This window comes from Rhyacophila brunnea, unplaced genomic scaffold (assembly GCF_057557595.1).
Source record: "Rhyacophila brunnea isolate RB1 unplaced genomic scaffold, BYU_Rbru_1.0 scaffold_2, whole genome shotgun sequence".
Classification (NCBI taxonomy): Eukaryota; Metazoa; Arthropoda; class Insecta; order Trichoptera; family Rhyacophilidae; genus Rhyacophila; species Rhyacophila brunnea.
In genome coordinates, this window is record NW_028232859.1 from 15,570,325 (window position 1) to 15,589,343 (window position 19,019).

Below are 19,019 nucleotides of genomic sequence, written 5' to 3' on the forward strand. Positions count from 1 at the left end.
GATCGCAACAGTAGATGTTTTTCTAAGTAAAAGTCGCATTCGACCAATCTGCCGAGCTCCATTTGGTAACGTGTGTTTTGTGAATAACGATGACGTCACATCGACGTATTCGACACGTTGCAGGCGGATGAGTTTTGATGTGAGAGCCGGCTTAGGCTAATCAGAATGGTCAAAGAATATAAACCAACATCCCAGGTTTCTCGTATGTATGGATCATTAAATCTATTGTGTTTAAGTCACGTGGCATAATGCATGTAAAATAGCACACATCGCACTTGTGGGTGTTTTCAAGTGGTCAAATATTACCATTGTAAGCCTGTACCTACAGGGTGCGTTATCAGTACATGTATGTATCATTTTGTATGTTTTCAAGTCCTAATACATTCTGACTGCGGTATTTTCTAAAAAATAATTTTCAACGCACCATTTTAAATTACGTTATACTTTATAGGCGTTAAGTTTAAATATGTTTGCAAAACTCAGGCGTACAGTATACTAAATATTGTAGATAGTCCTGTCAATAATTGAATTTACAAGTCCATGTTTAACTTTGAAGCCGATTTGTCTAGTTGTACTTGTTTGAATTTGTTCAATTCTCAATTCCTCAATAATTTATGTTAGTATGGCCGAAATGGCTTTAATAGAAATATAGGCAACATCGAAAATTCCACAAACTTCTACACGAAACCATTTCTCCTCCGGCGATAGAAAAAGCGTTTCACTTTGACGAGCAACCATCGTTAACAAGTGAATCAAGCGTTTTCAGCACCAGTCCCCATACGGAATGCCATCCTCGACTTCGTGTCCAATGGTGCAGCATGTACATAAATAGTCATCCACATTGGGCGGCAGTCACCGTTTATATTTAGCATCAACTAACGGAAGGCATATCTATAATAATTGAGACTGCGACACTCCATAGAAGAGCACACACCCATGCAAAATGTTTTTGCAAACAGACTATGTATTTTATATTTACAGGTGAGCTTCAAATAATACGTAACACGTAGGTGTTTTCTTATGATGCTATTCGCGATTGTTAAACATTTTTTGAGTTTCTGAAACACGTGCTGCTTTCCTTATATCATATTTTCACTGAAATATAATCGGCATTACCTACTTTAGTCATTTGCATAATCTGGTTTTGACATTTTTTTTCTTATCCGACAGCTCGGTAACTGTTACAGACACGACAATATTGATAAATGTGTCTCAGACAATAATAATATATTGTCGAGAGCCGTTCCTTTATGTGTAGTATCTGGATAATTGGCTGGTTTGCCCTGTGCTCTGTCCAGGAAATACGAAGCATTCGGCGCCAACACCACATCTCTAAGACATCAATTGCCTTCCGCTCCCCTACCCTCAGGGTCCATGACTCGACCCCGCACAAAATGTTGAGACTAGGTACTAATGTTTGCAAGTATCATTTTCATATAGTATAGTGGTAAAGAGTGTCATTTTTCGCAATCTGTGTGCGTCTTCTTACTTATACTTCACATCCGCCTTTTACACTAATAGTCGATCCCTGATATAAAAAATCCACCGTTTCTAGGTTTTGGAGTATACTTGTATTGTTCTTATTAATAATGAATATTTGTTCATGCCTTTCAACTTTTATTTGGTACATTTTTCAATATTTCAGTCGTCAAAGAGATGTGGCTGAAAAACTAAAACTCGTCCACCATTGCCCAAGTGACAGCATACCAAAGCCCGTACGCATGCAATATGCAACCCCTCACCCCTTGGGAGGAATTATTTACAGTTTACACGAAACCCCTAATATGACAACTACTAATATAGAATATGCTTTTTAGTTAGCTGTATAATATGGATTTTACGCGTACATAATGTTCAACATTTCGTACGGCAATCGAGACCTTCAATTGGCCAGCCTATTAGTATTAAGATTTATGATGTTTTTTAGGAGGAAGATTGCGAACGCAGCTGACGTATTGTTATACAGACAAATAAGATAACATACTTAAGTTGCGTACCACAGTATACATTAAATCGGAATTTTGTGATGTAAAACAACCATTTAAATGACCCTTTCGAAAGTGTAATACTTCCGAATGGCATTATCCTAAAAATCTGGCGTCGTCAACAATTGGTCGGTAGTTAATAATTAGGTGTGCTGGATCGAGCGACGTTAACATCTTCAACAATATAGATTCAGATTCAGTTATCTATAATTAATTTTGAACTATTCTGACAACGGGATTATAGCCCGAAACAGCTATCAGCAACAATAACGCAAACATTGTAGAGATACAAAAAACACCAATATATTATATTCATGTTACTTTGAGATATTCCGTTGTGGAAGAAATAAATGTGACGGACCGTCTCTTAAACAATATGTACCTATCCATAGTTAACACCCACGATGGCCACGCGGCTTAAGCGTCGGCCTATAGTGTCGTGGGTTCCAGGTTCGAATCCTGGGTCTGGCAAATACACATATTGTTTTCCAATTTGTGTATATGTCAGAGTATGGACCTAACATGTTGAGCAAGTGGTTGACATCTATTTCTCGTAAAAACAAAATCCCGTATGATCTTATTAGGATCGGACATGGTCGGAATCCATAGTTTTGCTGCCCCTTGGTTATCTTCACCGGAAACAGCATGGGTCGACGTGGATGGCAGTAGTCGCTGATTCCATGGTCCGACCAAATGATGATGCGATTCGCCTCTCAGTATCTTCATCTATAGATTATATATTATACGGTATGCAAGGATTGCTGGAGAGATATGACGAGTAAATTCAAAAGGAGACACGATCCTACAACTCGCTTTACCTACAAACTGATCACATTGTCAAAATATTCTTCTTCGATGAATACGTTAAGTAAATGTCATATTAGACGCATCAAAGACTATACATCAAATCAGATCGTCATATCATCCACCGATGTCCTACTTGACTTTGACTATCTTTATGGCATTACAGCGAATAAAAAATCAGCCACATATTACAGCGGCGATTTTCTTTGACGCAGATGAAACAATCGATCCGTCAGAAAATTTAAAAGGAGGCCTCGAAACCAGTCATACAAAATTATAAAAAATATGAGTATTTGTTGTGTGTTGAGTATACAATATTACCCAAAGCATAGCGAAATCCCTGCAACTAACATCAAAGGGGCTTATAACATTAACCACTCAAACAAATACGTAAAAATAAACCACTAATAATATCTAGTTTTAGTTACAGCATATGCTTCTAAGAAAGATATAAAACAATATTTTTACTAGATACATTGTTGTTTGAAAATTATGGTTTATATTTTATTTTTATCGTGGGGGGGTTCAAGATCAGTCTCCACGTCCCTAAACCCGCCACTGCAGAGGTATTATAACGCAATAAAGCGAAAAAAATAGTAACTTGGATACCTACTCCATGCGTTGTGAAAAATATTACGTCCCAACACTTAACATGTGACAACTTCATAAAAAAAATTGTAAATGTAATATGGTTTCGTAAGAGCACAACCTAGTTGTTGAGGTCAGGGGGCCCATGTTAGAACTTGCGAGTGCCAGCTGCCCGGTCGACATGACGTCATATGACATCATTGTGACGTACTACCGGAGTGATAATAGCGTTCGAGAAAATAACGCTACTCAGACAGCGGCGCTATTCATTGTCACCATACACATATAGGTGTTTCATCGTAATAATATCTACGGTGAGCACTGTGCGCTGGGCGGCATTCCTCGAGCGTGTATTGGCTGACGTCACAATTACGTCATGTCGCATGGTGCCACACGAGTCGATAGTTAGGAAATCGCGGTGCAGCGGTCTCACATGTGGAGATCGTTTCGATGTTTACCAACCTTCATAGAGGATATGCCATTTAGGGAAGAAGCTTTATATGGAATCATTTTTACCACTGTCTAACTACTCTAACTACTCTAACTGAAGCAATTTCGCCACTGGTTTTTTCCGCATGTGTTCCTTATAAATAATGGTACTCAAAGTTCCCGATACAATAATATAATGGACGCTTTTCCCGGTATAACCGAGGACCACGAATTACAGTAGTCAAAAATTAAACATTCTGAAATGTAGTTTGTACTCCCCTGATGCAAGTGATTAGTCAATAACGACCTGCAGCAGGTAGCTGGCAGTGCATCCGTATGAGTTCTAAGTGTTTTTGTGACTAATTAGACCTGCATTAACATAAGAACAATAGAAATTAGACCCTATTATCTTAATTAGTGTAAGTAAGGATTGAGTTCGTCTTTTAAATTCCGTTGGCTCTTGAATCCGGTATAGATCTGGGCCGCCAGCCGGGGAAGGTACTTATCAATTTTTTTTACGAAATATAGTTATAAACTATTCGCTATTAATGCTGAATACCTACCTAAATCATTGCTACATTAAGTATTTTATAAAAAAAACTATTTTTCTAACGTCTAGTTAATATTTCACCGCGAATCGATCCTCCAACAGTGGTTGGACCGCTACCATTTAGTGCCTCTAGGTACCATTGAATGACAGCATTTATTTTGTCCAGCTATTATCCACTGATTTTGCGACGTAATGCCCAATGCAATTTTACCAGTTTAACCATTTTTGGTTTTGGTTGTAAATATGTACGTACGCAATTTTCAATTGTTAGCTCTTAGTGCAATGATACATCGAATAACTCCACTTACTTTACATAATAGCGCCTGTACACGTGCATGGATTTACTGGCGGTAATAGTGCTTGTTTTAAACTATCATGGCGATAACTGTTTACACGTAAAAGTGCTGACTATCTCTCCAATTTATTCTTGAAGAGTGAGCGAGACGCGATGTTGTCATTTTATGGTACTATTTCGTACTACATATTTGACAGCTTGTGAAAATAGGTCAACCTGAAAATTCGTTTTTTTGCCGGCAGGTTCGCCACTATCGTTCTACTGCGCAGGCGCAGATCGAAAAAATCTTACTGTCACATGAAAATTCAGAAGCTTCAAAATTGTTTGATTCATGCATGCAATCTTGCCAACTGCAGGATAATACATATTTACCCATACATTTGCTTACTGTCAACGTGTAAACGGGGTATAAGTACAGTTGAACGACAAAAATTTACACGTGAGAACGTGGCAATAAGGTATAGTGAATAAATTATTGTTTGACTTTACAAATTTTACATACAATAATTTAATGTTCCACCGATTTTTGAAATACCACCCACAGAGACACCGTACTTCCACTCTATTAATTGTATCATATCTCTATGATTGACATGGTGATGCTGATGAAGGGTGTGTTGGTCTTCAACGCCGCGGGCCAATCCCCACACGGCGCCCACTCAAGTATGTAACATTTTCGATGGCGACCTTGGTCTGGAGAGTTGATTACCCTCATCAATATATAATTATTTATAATAGCTAATGCAGTCATTGTCGCATTCGATATAGTGACTCGTACGAAACATGGCGGGTGCAAATGCACAGCTCAGCCGAACTAATATAGGCATGGTATTCGACGGATTCCGTGTCAATCACAATAATTATTATATTATATTATAACAAACAGGAATGTGACTAATAAAATAGCATAATCGAAATTCTTCCACGTAATTTGCATAATCGTGCAGCCGTCGTCATCCCTCGAAAACAGCTGATCGCTGAACAAAATTTCTAACGGTGACTTGTAAATTCAATTCCATTGTACATAGGTAGGCTTCTATGTTCTATATTCGAATTTGAAAACTTTTATTAATGCATTTTTTATAGTGCTAGTAGGTACCTACGACTAAAATTAGAGGCGAAAGAGTGTTTAGTGAAAATATTTTGGTTATCATTAATTGTGTTTTCTAATTATTACATACAATAATAGATTAACATAATATTAACTCAGCTACCTGCTGGATAAGGTTATGGATATAAATGATAATGGTGATACTTACTTTGCTACCATACAATAATTATGTAAATATTTTGTTTAAAATGAGTACCTAGGTACCGTAAGGATCATAAAACTATAATTCTATTAATTATTAGTTTTCGGGCAACGTGAAAGCAGGTGAATTGGAAATGAACAGTAATTACCTTTAATCGTTAGTGTAATTAAGACCATTACTTATTCTTATTATAATATAAGGTTGTATTTTCTCATTTAAATCATTATCTAATTAGCATAGTAAATAATATGTATTCATAGGTAAGTTCTTCATCGTAATGACAATGGGTTTGTCTGTCAACAAAATATTAAAATAATACCTAAAACTGAGAAATGTACGTAATTAGGATAACAGACTTTGAACAGTATATTATTATAGAAAATTGATTCATATTACATTGTTATATTACAATATTTGACATCAATCACAAATCGATGTTTGTAAAATTGAATTTGTCTTCGTATAAAAATTATTTTTCCTTCATGTTGGCAATTTTTTTGTAAATAAAATTAAAATGGCGGCCTGCTGCTGATTACGTAAAATTATTTGTGATTTTACATGATTATCAAATAGCATCGTGGCTTGTAGGTAGGTAACACTAACGCGATGCGTTTTTATTTTTCTTTTTAACTATTGACTTTCAAAGTTGAAATCCATTTTATTTATATCGTTAAGACTGTTAAGAGCTTTGGTATTATGAACGCATCAAAGCTCGATTCGATGTTTTAAAAAAAAATACTATTAATAATATTAATGATAAATATTTACAAGATAAAAAGAACTTTTTATATACAACGTTTTTAAATTTTCTGTTGAATTATTATGCTCAATATGCTCAATATGCTCAACAAACAAATATAGAATACTGAAATGTCATTTTGACATTTCATTTTGATTTCCATAGTAACGCACGTATATATTAACAATTTAGTTGCCAGGACCACCCCCTTAGCAACCAATAATAGTCTTTTACTTTTTACGAATTTTTCTGAAATAACTTTCCATACAAAACAGAATTAACTGAAAATGAATTCAATTCTGCTTAAAGATGGCTAAAAGTATTAAAAGAATGTATTGGCATCGTGTTCTGATATATTCTAAAAGTTTCAAATGTCTAGCTAGTCGGGAAGTAAGTTAAAAATCGATTGCAAGATTTGTACTGGACAAACAACCACCGGACAAACAAGAATACGAGCTAATAAAAACGATGTAAAATATCCATAAAATACGATGTACATTATATAAAACCGGAGGTTCAATGAACGCACATTTTATATAGTTTTTTTAGTAGTTTCAATTAAAAGTAAAATATATTAAATTATAGTTTTTTTCTAAAAACTTTACTTTCCCCTTTCTTAAAGAAATGTTTCTTCAACATCTTTTCTAAATCAAACCACACAATAATACATTTTGTGTTGTGACAATTTACATATATACAGGTTTTCTTGACTATTTTAAAGCGTAATCAGCATTATCTACTTGCTACGAAACTGTACGTATCTACAACAAAAATGTATATGAAGTAGGTTGGACTCCATATAAGTAATCGAATTAATAGAGTAGATTTGTTGGAGAAAACACATGCATGCATGTTCGCCTCTTCAAATTAGAGAATTTAGTCATCGACTTAGTAAATAGAGGTGGGATGGGAGGCCACACTCAATTTAAATTTTAAGAGTGAAAAATCCACTACAAAGATAATGAAACCATCTTCAACCACGTAATTTTAAATTAAATAATATAAGGCGCTAAAAGAAGACCTACTCAATCGACATTGTTTGAATTTTTATGAAATCGAACGTTCTAAATCTAGGTATTATTCAAGCTTGCTAACAATAAATATATTCTGATTGAACTGTTAATACATTGTCACCCCAAATCTAATCCTACGGTACATTTTGAATGAATCGAGATTCAAAATTTAGACTATGAATAAAATATTATACATAAGTACTACAATTATTCTGGGTAGTAAAAAATTGAGCCGACAGATTAAAATAATATAAAAGAGGATAATGTAGAAAATAAGTTTCTTTTATTTTGTTAACTGTCAATTCATGGTGGAACTGCATTGTATTTTGTTTTTATTTAATAAAACGCATTTTTTGTAGTACTTATTCCACTTTTAATCAATAGATTAGGACCGGTAAAAAAAGGTAGAAAATAAGATTACACAAATTTGCGATATCTTCAATCTAACAGTCTTTTAAAAACGATGTTCTCGTCAAAATAGAAACGGAGAGACGTCATGTTTCTCGTGGAAAATCTGTGATACAATATGAATAATTTTTAATCAATGTTTTAGTACAAATTAACTATACCTAATAACAATATTGCAATAAAGGCCGTTAGTGGTGTGGTAGATATAATATATATAATTTAAACAGACACGCGTCTTATAAGTAAATGTATACAATTTTACGACAAAATTTTGTGTCACGCGAATGTAGAACATTTTAAAATCCGTAGGAAGCAGAAGACATACATTCACTTAGCGCCTTGTGTCAGGGCAATTAGAATATATTTCGTAGTTATCTCTGAAACAATATTGTATTATTTACAATGGTGAATGATGATAATCGCAATGTGGGTGTTGCGATGTATGTTTAGAAACGGGAATCTTGTGGTTCCAAATTATTAGAAACAGAATTAATATTGTATAAATTAACGATGCGACTGGTAGATGACGAACTGCAATCTGGACGACAACCTTCAATTGAAAACGGTACCGCAAGAAGAAGTTTCAGTATTTGACCAGATCCACTACCTCTTCGGGTAATTGGCTGAAGCCTGAGATATTATGGGTCAAAAACAAAATCATAATAAATGTGTCGACATACCTAGCAAAAGAACGCAAATTTGTAATTTGAACATTTTTGCATTGTAGGTAGAATTCGTTTTTCAAAAATATACCATAATATTATGAATCTGATAATACCTATATTGTTGCGATCGCCTTTTTTCAGTCAATTGCTGATAGCGCGAATAATTCTTGAAGACCCTGGTCCCAGTTTGTCTTACTCAGACTGAGAGCCTGCGGAGGTTCGATAAAAATAATGCACACTTTGTTTGTAATAAACCCTGCCTAGCCAAACCATAATAGATAGAAGAATTTATTTTATCTTTTATGTGTGCATTATTTATGTCGGATCTCCACAACCTACCTACACCCTTCCCCACTGACCTATGCAAATAACACCACACGAAGAGAGATATTTATATAGTGCAATCTGACAGTTGCCGTTCCCACAGTTCATGAACCAGCGAACTAATGCCAAAAACAGCTGTGGCAACACGAGCCAAAAACACATGGTGACCGGCAAAATGATATCACAGTGCAATTAAGAGAATAGTGACTGAGTGAACCAACTCTATATTTCAAAAATTATATTAAGGATGTACCTTTTTAATTCTACTGTTTATTTTTATTATTTAATACTTAAATAGATAAATACCTAATACACGAGATTTAAAAATGTATAATAATTAGTTATTCAACATAGATAATTTGGAAAACTTCATTAAGATTGTTAAAAAAATTGTCACTAATATGGACGGAATTTTAGAGAACACTTCGGACCCATAGTTCCATACCCAAATTTTGGCGTAATTAGTTGGTAACGGTCGCTTAATTGGTAAAGCACAATTCCCGTAATGCGACGGAAGTAGGTTTAAAACCCGCATGGTACATGTATTTGTTTTTAAAAAGTATATTTCCGAGGTATCACAAAAAATATATAAATGTATATGGACCTATAATATATCACAGCTTTCACAGATCTATCGATGACGGTACACTCAATTAATTCAGTCGATTTATTAAAAATATACCGCTCTTTTTCATATATTATGTGAATAATTAATTCTACTTGGGTGCATTGAACAATGCAATATTCGCACCATGGATTTTCTAAAATAAGTTCTTAATTTTATTTATTGAGCTTAAAAGCCCGCTTCGATATGAAGAGCGGACCACGAGAGAACTTACTTGAAGCAAAACGTCTCATGATTGTCAATCTCCTTTTCTATCGTTCCATATCAGTGGGCATTACGCTATTCGTAAACCATTAAATAAAAGGAAGAAATATGATCATAATATTCTGGTGCAGTTAGCAAATCAGCTGACTACACGATCATTATAAACCTGAGGAAGCTACGTGCAGTGTAATCGTGAACGTGTGAATCTGACAGATTTCCATTCTCAGGAGTAAATTGATTTGTCAGTAAGTATGTACCTACATAGGCATCGTGTCGAATCACTATTGTTTACGCCAGGTAATTCAAACTATTCAGGTAATATAATACGAGCTGACTGCGTGATTAGGTTTCTATCCATTATAATATAATTTTGACGAAAAATGCTCAATCTATATAAATATGACGAGTACGCTGCATTGGAAATGTCAAATTAAAGTACTTACCAACGACAATAGGTACTAAAATTTACATCACGAAATCATTTTTTTCAATAGATTGTTAATTTGGAGTTCTATCTAATTCCATATGTAAGCAGTAAAAAATATTGTTAAGTGATAACAAATAATATAGATTTTCGCACTGTGTTAAGTATATTATTGGTTAATTTAATTAATAAGCATTACGTATCACATAGGTGTACAATATTTTGATAAAACGGTCATATTGATCGTAAACGAATTCTCTTGGGTAGCACATAATATTTGAAAAAGCTTTACCGCTCAAAATTTTAAATTCGCAAATCCAAGCCTCTTTTTGGCTAATACCCCAATATTTGTCTTTCTCGAGTAGGTACGACCTGTTTTTTCGACTAAAAAATCCATCCAATCCAGGTCGACAGATTTTTATGAAATCATACGATTTTTAAAATAAATGACAAAACTGGGTTTTTCGAAATAAAAATAAATCTTGAGACACGATGCTCAAATAAAGGAAATAAAAGGGACACAGGTTGCTGCCGGGCGCTAAGGAACGGACATAGCCAAAAAAATGCAAATTAAATATCTCCCCTCCGTACATATTAATAAATATAATAATACTATTGTATTTTCACCCCGTAAGTTGGCATTTACATACACAAACGAAATTAATTATTCGTCTAAGGTTAAATACATGTACAATATTAATTAGGTACCTACCTACATAACTAAATGATTTTTTATTTTATTGTTCCTTACTTTCATGTTAGAAAAATCAATAGGAACTTTAAGCTCGATCTCCGTTGCTTCTTTATATTCAATAGCCTAGCATGGTAATGGTATTGTGTTATTGGATGGATCACTTGCAAGCTTTTATATTTAATTTATTGATCACTAGCCTGCCACAGTTAAAGTAAAAAATAACATGAAACTGTTCGCTCTATTTTCAATACCTATATAATGATGAACGATATAATAATATCTTATATATTATTATAATTGTAAACAATAGCGTACATGTGTAATGTGCAGTATTCCAATTTTTAAATGCATTATTCATAGTTAAAAAACATAATGTCGTTCGCATTCAAAATATAATATTGGAAACTGAAAAAATCATTTACTTAATTTGAGTGTTTATTCAAATGATGAACTCAGTAAGAAATAATATTTAAGTATTATTGTCGCACGTCCTTTGATGGCTTTCCAACTCGTGTTGTAATAATACGGTCGTTCAATAATAATAAAAATAGGGCCCCTTGCCCGGCTGGGCCCCAATGCTTTCCTACTCTTGTGAAGACGTAGCTAAGCCGCGCCGCTATCTTAAACTAGTATGTGACTAAGAAAATTTTCCTCAAGAATTGGTAAAGCAATCGCTACAAACGTATCCACTCCTGCAACTGTATACACAATTAATATTATTATTCAGGAGTCGATGACATTGCCTACCGAGTGATACCGACATAAAAAATGCACTTTGCGCAAAAGCTGCTGCCAATGTGCAATTGAATAATGGAAACACAAGTAAAACTCAGACCAAACTTCGTGAACTTTCTGCATCGCTGGGTAAGGAAAAACAACTTGCCCGACAAATTAGCCGACGGATCTGAAAAAACTTTTAACGCAGAAATTAGATTCAGAGAGTCCTTAAACATTGTAACTTCTTTAGATAATGGCGTCGTATTGATATTACGCTTCAAAGACTACGGATTCACTAATTCTTACAGGATTCGACAACGACACACGAATAATTAACATAATATGATATAGGTAGTCCTGCGGCAAATGTTTGATAAGTTCTTTGGGGCAATCAATCTACAATAGGTTCTTATTCAAATAATGCATCATATTATAGAAAAAAACAAGAGGATTATTGCATACTACGAGATCTTGTTTCTGTCGACACCGATGAACTTACGTATGAACATAATAATATCTTGATCACAGAAACACTTTGTTCATTAAATTGCATTGATGCATGAAGTGCATCAAGTTGCGATATGCGTCTGCAACCCTAAACATATATTTAACATGTATTTACAAGCATTTGCCGCGGAGTTATATTAGTGAGCTACTTCGTTAAAAAAATAAAATATATATATAAATGAATTCCTTTGCTGGGTCCTCTAGCTCTTGCAGTTCTTTGCCACCAATTTAAACACCTGATCGATTCAGTTAAATATTGATAATCCCTATAAGTTATTTTTTAGCAACCCTTGGATAAAATTGAATGACAAGATTCGTACAAGTCACATCTAATTGAACGTATGTATTTTAGAGAATAAATATGTATATAACAATTGAAGAAATTGTAAGACACATTTTTAATTATTTTTCTTAAAGCTCTTATCATCTACGGTGAGTACTTAAAATATACTTGGCATGTAGCATTATTGAATTTAATGCTGTTAGCGAATACTTCACTAATTCACAGCGTAGATCGGAAGCTCACTTTATATTTGACACTACTTAGTAAATAATTGAACTCACTAATAGAGACCAATGTGTTAGTAAATACTACAAATTAGCAAAACGTTGTCAAAATTAGATAAATTTCAGTGAAATAATTTACAAACTGTTCTTTCGGAATTCAATTCGGAATGTGTTATCTAAATTCAAATTTATTTATTTTATACATTATTTAGTAAACTTTACAAATTAAAAATTCAAGACGTCCATATGACACGGCAAAAAACAAAGAAATGCGTAACAATATAAAAAGAGTATAAAGATTAAATATAAAAATCATAAAGTACCTACGCGAAAGTAAGTAAATAGATATGAATTTATAAAATAACGTCCACCTAAAAACTCACCTTATGAAAACGGATAATAATATAATAAGATGTCGGTATGTACCCCCGACTATCTTTCTTGATAGTAGATGCTGAAATATCTCAGATATATAGATTGCTTTTTCAAGTAAATAATATTATTAAAAGAAAATTAGTACCTATTCTTCAATCACACCTCGTGAAAAGTTTGTTGGGATACCTCGGTGATTTATTTTATTTTTGACCTTTCCATCCCTATTACCTCCCCCACCCCTATAAAATGCATTGTGTGAAAGCTTACAATCTTAGTATTTTTTTTTATAAACTTTAAATCGTGGGGCATTGCGTATTCTCTATCTGAATTTGAGGATGACATGGATTAAATTATTAGAGAATATGGTATTAAATAAAAGTGGGTAGGTATTTCAATTGAGAATTATGACCGCCTAAGTGTTCGAGAAGTAGACATCGATGGTTGTCGACCCCGGTTTTATTACTTTTTTAAATGAAATTATTATCCGCGCGTCATTAGTCAATGACACCTGATCAACGATCACCTACCTCCCTCAGAAATCCGAATAAATTGTCGAGGGGGCCCCAGAGGGATAGCGCCGATATTCACCGCGACGTCTCACCCACTCGCCGATTTGGCAAAAAATGTACCTACCTACCCACAACAACGGAGATGACAGGCATCAGCTGGGAAAAAACAAAAAAAGAAGCGAACAGCTGACTCGAATAGGTAATACAACGCATATCCGGAAAAGACGAGATTTTTTTTTGTGCGCGATTTTTAAATAATTTAAAAACGTTTCAAAATTATCGAGACGTGCAGGACGTATCAAGCATTACGACGTACATTTTATTTTTACAATAAAATACCATTTTTTCAAACGAAATACTTAATGCCTTTTAGTAAAAACTTAAATAAAAATATGTAAGACGCTAAGTACGGTAATTGCAAATAATAAGTAATTGGATTTTGGTTCGGTATATTTTATTTATTCTTTCTAAATATTACCATTACTCGATCTCTAAGAAAAACCAGAAAAAAACTGTTAAAAGAATTTGGGGTAGATTCGAGCTGTAGTTCCATAGTAAACAAATATTCAACAGAGGTGTTATTTCAAATTCCGTTGATATTGGCACGACCACAGAACAGATTAACAAAGCCAATCGCCATATACATAGACCAAGGTTTTGATGCAGGATTCGCTCTATTAACCAAGGAACACAAAGCGCGCCGACTGTCCTCAAATATTGAATACGTAACTACTGAAAAGTACCACATAATTGTTTAACACGTGTTTAAGTTTATCACACCGGTAGAGTACGCCAATTCTACCATATTTTTGTCTCATTGACATGTTTCTGATGTGCTATTAGAACTTATAAATATATATTCAATTAACAATTCTACATTCTATATCTTGTATATTGTTCATTGAAATAAAAAATAGTTTAATTTCAAAATATATATTAACAAGTGCTACTACAAAAAAATAGGTAAATGCTAGAGATCCTGACGCCATCTATGAATGAAGGATATTACCTATTATTAATACCTTGATTAAAAATTACAAAACTTCGTCACCATTATTATCTTATGGAGTTTAAGATAACTTGCATATTGTTAGAAATGTAGTTGTAATTAGTGAGTTATTAATTAGCTTAATCGGTTAAGAACAGCGCCCGGAATGCGACGATTGTGTTTTCAATTCCCATTCGGTGTAAAAGCTTTTCATTTGTTTTTCTAATAGATAGTTTCTGGTATGACCGGGGCACTGAATTGCGAATTACGATGGTAGTGCTAGGTAGTTATTGATTATTTTCGAATGCAATGATTTAAGTTATAAATGAATGAAGATTTTCGATTGTATATTTCGTTCAAATCAATTAACGTATTACCATGTATTTCTTCATTTTCTACAAACAGTTTACCGTATTACACTTGAAACATGAGCAAAAAATAACACTACAATCGAAATTTACAGTTTTGTGTCACATCCTGACTATGGTCGGTTTTGGCTAGTAAGGCAGATGTAGTTCCAGCAAAATTAATTCAATACTACCTATTGTCAACGACTACCTAGGTTCCCACCACTACCCATCATGTATGTACAGTCGTGGATATGCACGGCCGCCTTCCATGACGCTATAAACGTGTCTGAAAGAAGTGATTTTAAGTGCTCATTCCGTCCCAAAATGGAGCCGCATGGGACTAATGCTACAACCATGCACCGTAGTGCTTAAAGAAGGAAGTTAAGAAAGGAAAGAAAAAAATATTTTCTGGACTGGCTCTGCTGTCCGCTGACGGTAAGTGCCCTATTTATCCGCATACTGAGTGTCACGAGTTGAAATGGATGAGTCTACAGAGGAGTCGGGACTATCGCGCTCCCCATACGAAGCTGCAAATTTCTTGAATACCGCAAAGTTATATAAGAACTGTGTAAAATGATTAGTTTGAAGTATTTATCGGAGGAACCGAGGACGAAAAATTGTGGAGTTTGTCTGGTTTGATTGATCAATCGCCGGGCCCAATCGTGCTCGGAGACAACGAAATTAAATGAAATATTATCGGTTATTCGCGTTATTTCACAGGGTGCCCGTGAACTTGAACACAATAGACAGTGGCCTCACGTCAAAGTCGTGCATAGTAAATACTTTGTCACGAATAAATTTAACACGATTGTTTTTGTTTTCCAAATTTCTTCAGCAAGCATTTAAACGGACCGATCTTGAACACAAAAGTGACTCGAAGGGTAGATATGGCGGCCCCTATGAAGTGTTTTCGCGCATTACACAGAATTCTCGACACATCATTCTCAGGTCAAAAGATTTTACACAAAAAAAATGATGACCATGGAACATAATAATTTGGTAGTCACATCTCCATGCGGCATTCATGTGTTTGGAATTGTATTATAAAATATTTTAGGACTTAAATATCTGCATATTAAAATATACAGTTTAATTTAATGTCCCCCCATCAATTTATAGTTATTTTTAAATTACCGAAACGACCTTCTTAATTAAAAAAAAAAAAAACTGTTAACCCGGAGAAATATTTTATGCTACGCAACAAAATTAGTGGGAAAATTGATCATGACTATGGTCAATTTCCCTGGCGGGCCATGTACGCATTCCCTAGATGACCGAAGCTGACAAGTATGGACTGCGTCACGGACAATTTGAGAATTATCGGCAAAGCAAGTGGAAATCGTTGGGACTGGATTGGCCAGGATAAAAAAAGGTTTTGGTGGAGGCCAACACCCGACAAATGTTACAGTGCCAAAAAAGATGATGGTCGATTTCCCCAACCTCAAGATTGATTTCTACGTAAATACCTTGTAGAATGTGTGGTAAAAGAATCGCTACTATATTTCAGGCTCTAGGGTGACATCACATTTAAAACCGACGGATAATTAAATTGAATCATTACAATAATTGTGAATGAAGTATGTAGGTACATGATAATATTATTTATGTACATTATCGGTTCTGTATTTCTCACGGTTTGTGAAAACCAAAAGATTCTCTCATCCAGCATCACAACCACCAAATTATCTAGGTTATTAAAATTAAATATTTACTGGAAAAATAAAACTAAAGACCGCACGAGTAAACAATCAAATTCGTTGTTGTTATTTTTTGAAAGATCTATTCAGCTGCTTGGTAACTATCTGTTATGTTTAGATTTTTGAGTTTCACAGATCAACCACAAAAAATGATAAGCACAAATGGTTGATATGCGTTAATCAGCAGATTAAGTCACATTTTAAAAAAATGAGTGGTAAAACTGGTTACCTGGTAGTAAAACCTTCAAATTTAGTAAAATAAGTAAAATGGTAATCACTTGTGTACTAAACCGCTACATGCAGATATGTGGTTATATGCAACACAAAAACAAAACCTACTGATTAAACGCTGCGTTGTGAATATTTGTATTTCCTCGTAGATTAAGTTTTTTTCGAGATTAAGTGGTGAATAGGTATTTGATTTTCTAAAATTCGAGATTGGTTATCTGTCGAGAAGTCTAAAGTCCCTATTACGCACTGTCGATTGGTCACTGGTAACCATGGTTGCCGTAACCACGTGTATAAACGCTGATTTCTTCTGCCTCGTGAAAATATATTTTGAGTCGAAATTACAGTACGATTTTTTTTAAATAATTTAATTTAATAAAACCATCACCGTATTAATATGCTCATTGGTAGTCAGTAACTAGTTATACTCAGTATATTCAATGTAGACAAGGGATGAAAAGTTCTCCAATTCTCGAGTCTCATTAACAATCTCTCGAGAACCTTTAAATTTCATAACAAAAATATACCTACTCGATAAAAGATAATGAATAATTCTCGTATTTTCTCAATCACAAAATCCACGTACGACGCGGGTGTAATTTTGACGTAAAATTAAATATCTGCCGACATTCAAAGTTTAATAGTATAAAACGTAACCTCCTACGTAAAAGTGCGTAACTGCGTTTTTGGCTATTTGGCCTTTATTATATAATTTTAAAGATGATACAACAATGATAATCGAAAACAAACAAATATTCAATCAATATATTATATCAATCAACTAAAAAATTACGATTTTAGCATTAAAAATTAACTACTGAAAAGTACGAATTTGCAGTTACGGCTTTATACGTAGGAGGTGTCGAAAAGAGTGGCCAGACTACCTTACAAAATGTCAAAAACCGTGTACGCATCAACCACGTGCGAATTTAGCTAATCGCCTATCCTGTATATTAAGGTAAATCAATGGATACAACAGTAAAAAAAAATAACTGTAATTTATAATTCATGAAGCCCCATCACTGTAAATATAAATAACTAAATAATAACAATGTTGTTATAGGTTTTGTTAGGTTTCATCTTAACGGACATTTTCATTTCTCAGGACGAAACCGGTCTTGGGTTTATAATTATTTATTGTGGAATAACTACTAATATAACCTGAAACTAAACATTCAAAGTGTTTGCTATTTATTTTCTAATAGCATGAAGTTCCATCAAGAATTTACAGTGTAAATAATTAATATAATTTATAACCATCGTTGTAAAATACATGTTCGTGAATCAACCGAACGATGCATCGTAGGATTCTGTACAAGGTGTACCTCAACTATTCGATCAATTCCGTGCGAAAGCTTCTTAAAAAAAGAATAAAAATAAATTGTATAAATAGGTAAGATGAGACGGTCTACGGTCGCGGTTAGACGACTTGCATTTTTGTCTGCGTCCGCAGACAACGTGATAATGCTCCTATTCAAATCAATTATTATTATTACCTTTCGGGTAAGCCTGTGAGAAAACAGCTGATATATTTTTGGGTTATATAAGTACCTACTACCTATATTAATACGGACTATTATCTACTTGTTTTGAAACTTGAAACCTACAAAATTATCGCATAATAAACGAAATCTTCCCAAAACTCAAACGATAATATCAACTTCACAAGAGAACAAGCACTTTTTAAAAATCAACAAACAAATTTTTCCGAAAATACACGATTTTGAAAAATCTAAGAAATATACATATAAAAAAAAACTTAAAAAAATGAACTGAGTGAGATTCAAACTCACATCTTTCATCGTCCCTGTGAATGCTCTTATCCTTTGAGCTATCGATCCATCTATTATTCATGCTACTTCTACAGTAAATCGCATCTACACATTATCATAGTCGATGGACATTATTTAAATATAACTCTTAATCCTTTTTTATCTATTAATAAAAAGTTTATAAACAATGTCATTTGATGGAAACATGTTTAAATTGCTGTAGATAAATGATATAATTGTGCACTACCCTGATCTAAAATGTCATGGTTAGCAAACTACTCGGATCATGGAATCGGTATTTAGAATGTCCACCCTTGTCTCTTTCTATTCGTGAATACGGGTCAATAATTAATCCTGAATAATCGTAAT

At 34.0% G+C, this 19,019-nt stretch overlaps 1 protein-coding gene across 1 annotated transcript in view; it reads right to left on the reverse strand.

The window, feature by feature from the left end:
* fzr (fizzy and cell division cycle 20 related) overlaps positions 1–19,019 on the reverse strand; it is a 55,142-nt gene that overhangs the window by 34,382 nt on the left and 1,741 nt on the right. The gene's annotated exons all lie outside the window — the stretch shown is intronic.